The following is a 5,482-nucleotide window of genomic DNA, read 5'->3' as shown; positions in this document are numbered from 1 at the left end:
AGATGGTATATTGCTTGGCCGAATAGCCAAGAGTGAGATGGATGTTGAGATTGAGATGTTGGTTCATCAGTATTTTAGTAGTTTTATATCATGCTTAGCAGTTGTTTCCACCTCCGGGTAGCAGTTAATTAACCTGTTAAATGCTATGTTGTTGTCTTGCCTTGATGCTTTTGGTTGTTATGAGCTTGCAAGTACATTCAATGTACTGACCTGGTGTGTCATGCCAGATTGCAGGTGATGCTGTGATTGCTTTTCTTGTCTAGGAGTCCGATCGTGCGAGCTAAATCGTGTCCCAGCCAGAGTCCCTGTGGAGTGGAGTTCACCACCTTCATCATTCTTCCGCTGCTAGAAGATTTCCGCTGCTATGAGTTGTTCCGCTGCTAGCAAAGAGCAAGTGCAGTACCGCAGGTGTAGTGTCACCATGCTGATGTGATCCTTTGTAACATCAGACCCTTGTATTTATCCTTGTAATAAGAGCTGATGTGTTCTATGCCAAGCAGTGTCGTATTCCAGAAGACTTCTGCATGATCTCTGGGCTGGAATACGGGGCATTCCAGTTTCCCTAAGCCGAGGTGCCACACGGCCCCAAGCCCCCTGAAGCAGGCGGCCACCTGGTAGGCGGTGCCAGCCCAAGAGTCGAAGTCGCCGGAGAAGGATCGCGAACCTGCCTTCCCGGCGCCTTACCACCAGAGCAGCTCCCATGGTGCGGAGGTCGCACCGAGGGCCGTTCTGATGATCCTCGCAAGCGGTTGGGCGCCCCACGTGGTGGCTTCATCCTCGAGCGGTGGAGCTGCGCCCCGCTGCGTGGAGCCCGAAGGCCGAGGGATGACCGGAGAGGCTCCGGCCACCGAGCCCTTGCCAAGGGCGGGCGAGTCGTCCCGCACCCCTTCAGCAGGTCATGGCGCAGAAGACAGGCCCCGCCGAGCGCTGGAGCTTGCGCGCGGGCGGAGCGCCATCCGCCACAACCTTTTCCAGGTATCGGTAGGTGCGCTAGGCCTGCTTGGGGCGGAGCTTGCTGATGTCAACTCTCGCCTTGAGGTAGAAAACCGGTCGCGATCAATCCTGCGCACTTGTAGCATGAGCGCACCCGCGCGGATGTCAAGGGGTCTCTTGCGGCTTCTCGGGAGGCCTGCATCCGTGTCTAGGAGGAGGCCCGGACTGCGAAGCAGCGTCGTGAGGTGGCCGAGGAGCGCGAGAAGGAGTTCCGAGTCTTGAATGCTGATCTTGAGCGACAGGTCCAAGCGCGTAGGTCTGCCCTTGTAGTGCGGCTAGGCGGGGCCCCTGCCGGCGTGACCGAGGCTTAGGGTTGCGAGGAGGCGCTGGCACTCGAGGCATTGGCGCAAAGCTTTGAGCGCGGCCGATTGGAGGTGATGGAGCGCCAAGTAGCTTCGGCCGAGGAGGCCCTTGCTTCTCGGGAGGCAAAGATGCAGCTGGAGGTCGACCAGAAGGTGGCGGAGGTACGCCAATCCCTTGTCACAAAATATCGTCGGAAGTTGGGGCTTCAAGAGACCCGCTTCAAGCAGCGGCATGTTCAGTTGCAAGGCAAAGCCAATGCTTTCCAAGCCCAGCTTGCCACAGTGGAGCGGCACAGGAAAGCCGTCGAAGAAGCCCGTGTAGCTGCCGAGGCCGAGATGTCCTCTCTTCGGCAGTAGGTCACAGGCATCTCATCCCTTGTGGAGAGGGCGTCAGACGACGCGAACCACCGCCGAACACTGCAGCGAGAGCGCTCCAAGATGCTTGACGACCTCAGGGCGAGGGCCCGTGCCTTGGACACCATCTATGAAGGGCCCGCTCGCACTAGGCTAACGACGCCGGCTACCTGCAATTCTTTACCCAAGTCGTGACATGCCTTGAAGCCAGGGCCACGAGGGCTCGCCAACTCGTTGAGGAGAAGAGCCGGGATCTCCTTGGGCACGCGTTCTCGCGCATCTTCAGCTACCTTCTCAACCTGGATTCGGATTTTGACTTCAACACCGCGATAGCCCCCCTGCCCGGAGTCGTACAGGGCGACCTGGCGAGCTGGGTTGACGATCATGTAGACGACCTAATGAAGGAATTTCCTCTTGCTGACGACGCGACTGCACTCGCAGCCGAGGAGGGCAGAGCCAATGATGATGGTGACGATGGCGATGCAGGCAACAACACGTCCCACTAGGCTTGTACTTCTCTGCTCTTCCTGTAAAGATTTTTGGACATAGCCCCGTGGGGAGTGAAAGATTTTTTTCCTTTAGGGGAGGATGGTCTCCTTGTAATGCATGGAATGATGATATGTTTCCTGAGTTAATTTCAGAATGTGTCGTCGCGAGCAAGGGGGCTCTTGACTAGAGTAGATGGCGTGATTTACCTTTCATTTTCATGACCTGGGGCTGGTTCCTGCATCGCGGAGGCACCTTCCTCTCGGGCGAGCCCTCTGCGGGCTCGCAAAGGAGGGGCTTCCTGGCGTGATTGCTGGCCCGCTTGCAGGCGCCGCACGAGGAGCCAATCGCCAAAGCTTTTGGCAATGCATGTACGCAGGCAGGCATGCGACAGTGGCGTCCTTGGCCCGGGAGGACCTTGGCGCTACCCGGGCCTGCCTAGGTGCACACACCACACCCATGCCCCGCTCATGGGGCACTCGTGGGGAGGGGTAGCAAGTAGGCGCCGTGCTTTCCAAGCGAAAATCAAAAAGCAAGAACAAGTTGAAAAAACTCCCCCCTTTTTCTTTTTGACAAGCACACGAAACTCCAAATTCATTCAAAGGCAGCAAATCGGGTTACAGAAAAAGGGGCAAAGAGAACAGCCACGTTCGGCGCCTATGCTAGTCTTCTCACCAGCGCGGAGCTAAGTGCTTCCACTGGGCGTGGGCATAGTCATTGGGGGATAGTGTCGACGACCAGTGTGGAGCATGGTGCTTCCACTTGGACGTGGGTGAGAGCCCCCGTGAGGCCCAGGGGCGGCGCTCAGGAGACTCTGGGGTGTGTACAACCCCAACTCATTATTACGTGAGAGTGTCACGAGCGGAGACTGTCGGTGTCAAAACCGGCGGATCTCGGGTAGGGGGTCCCGAACTGTGCGTCTAGGCGGATGGTAACAGGAGACGAGGGACACGATGTTTTTACCAAGGTTCGGGCCCTCTTGATGGAGGTAAAACCCTACGTCCTGCTTGATTAATATTGATGATGTGGGTTACAAGAGTAGATCTACCACGAGATCAAGGAGGCTAAACCCTAGAAGCTAGCCTATGGTATGATTGTTGTTCGTCCTATGGACTAAAGCCATCCGGTTTATATAGACACCGGAGAGGGCTAGGGTTACACAGAGTCGGTTACAATGGTAGGAGATCTACATATCCGTATCGCCAAGCTTGCCTTCCACGCCAAGGAAAGTCCCATCCGGACACGGGACGAAGTCTTCAATCTTGTATCTTCATAGTCTTTGAGTCCGGCGATGATGATAGTTTGGCTATTCGGACACCCCCTAGTCCGGAACTCCCTCAGTAGCCCTTGAACCAGGCTTCAATGACGACGAGTCCGGCGCGCATATTGTCTTCGGCATTGCAAGGCGGGTTCCTCCTCAGAATAATTTATAGAAGATTGTGAACACCGGGATAGTGTCCGGCTCTGCAAAATAAATTCCACATACAACCGTAGAGAGAATAATATTACACAAGTTCAATCTGCTAACGTATTTTGTGGCGTAACGTCGCACCACTATCAAGCCCTCGAATTGTTTTTATTGTTCCATCTCAGCGCGTTTAGCGAGGCGGTTTCCTTGGCACGTCTTGTCGAAGCAGAGATCGTGTTCCCCTTATTTCGGGATTCCCATCAATATGGACATGGGTAACCCAGCTGCGCCATCAATCGCGACGCTTGGGGGATAAGCGAGTTTTACCAAGCCGGTGGGGACGCGTGTTTCCGTCCGCCCATATAAGGGGATAAAGATCCAACCTTTTTACCTGCGCCTTCTTCCTCCTTGGCTTATCCATCTCTGCGAACTCGAGCTCTAGCGCCCAAGCCCGCACATCTCAACTCAGCCTTCTCCAAACATGTCCGGAGCGGGAGGCAAGTGGATGGCCTCCTCCGTCACGGAGGGGCATATCCAGAAGCTACGCAGCGCCGGATACTTGTCCAGCGACATCACGCATTGGCTCTCCGACGAGGGAGAGCTCACCCCCACCCCTAGGCCCCATGAGAGGGTAGTATTCCTTCCCCATTTCCTCCATGGACTGGGCTTCCCACTTCATCCCTTTGTGCGGGGGCTCATGTTCTACTACAGCCTAGATTTCCATGATCTGGCCCCGAATTTTATCCTCAACATCTCGGTGTTTATCGTCGTGTGCGAGGCCTTCCTCTGCATCTAGACCCACTTCGGCTTGTGGCTCAAGACCTTCAGTGTCAAGCCGAAGGTTGTGAAGGGTAGCCAAGCGGAGTGCGGAGGCGCCATGGTGGGCAGGATGTCCCACGTTACGTGGCTGGAGGGCACCTTTGTGGAAATCATCAAGGGGTGGCAATCGGGGTGGTTCTACATCACCGAGCCGCGTGATCCCGAATGGGCAGCGGCCCCCGAATTCAGATCTGGCATCCCTACACGGCTAACTTCCTGGAAAGAGAGCGGCCAGATGTGGGGCGATTCGGAGGAGCTGACCGGACTCCAAGCCTGCGTCCAAAAGCTGGTGGACAAGAAGCTCAAGCTTGTCAACGTAGTCCAGGTCATGCTCATCCACCAGATTCTCTCGTGTGAACGACGGGGCTTCAATATGTGGGAGTTCGATCTGGCACAGCACCAGACTTTGAATGGGCTCCTCGACACTACGTACGAAGAGGTCTAGAAGGTGCTGTTCAAGGGCGCCGAGGCTCCCGCATCTGCTACCGAAGATCGCGGATTCAGCTCGCAGCATCCAGCTGACGAGGTAAGTGATATTGTCCTTTACGGGACGCTTGTTATTCATAGTTTGACTCCATGCGGGATCTAAACTCCCTTTCCTTTGACAGGACTGGCTAAAGAAGGCCGCACAGGCTATTTGTCCGGCCCCATTGCCAGAGGATCTAGCTGACACCCGCCTAACGGGGCTGCTGGCTCCGGCACCCCACGTGGTGCCGGAGAAGAAGGCCAAGAAGAAGGCCACGGGGACTCGGAAGAGTTCCCGTTTTCAGGTGCTATCGGACGATGAATCCGAGGCCGACTCCTCCCACCAAGGCGAGGAGGAGAAGAAGAAAGCCTCTCCTCCAGCGGGGGGAGGGAAGAAAAGGAAGGCCTCCCCAACAAGGGAGGCCGAAGGGTCCAAGAGGGGAAAAACTCTTCCCCCGGACTGTTCCGCCAACGCCAGTGACGACGACGAGGACTAGCCTCCAAGGGCCAAGCCTCTGGCGAGATCGTAAGTATCCAGACTCCCGAATAACTTCAAGGTTTTAGTTTTCCGCCACATAATGTCTTTCTAATGCCGCATACAACCCTGCAGTCCGCCTAAGGATGATCTCCCCACTTTGTCGAGCGGGTCCTTAGG

The sequence above is a fragment of the Triticum aestivum genome, chromosome 1B (assembly GCF_018294505.1).
Source record: "Triticum aestivum cultivar Chinese Spring chromosome 1B, IWGSC CS RefSeq v2.1, whole genome shotgun sequence".
Classification (NCBI taxonomy): Eukaryota; Viridiplantae; Streptophyta; class Magnoliopsida; order Poales; family Poaceae; genus Triticum; species Triticum aestivum.
This window is presented reverse-complemented; position numbering follows the sequence as displayed.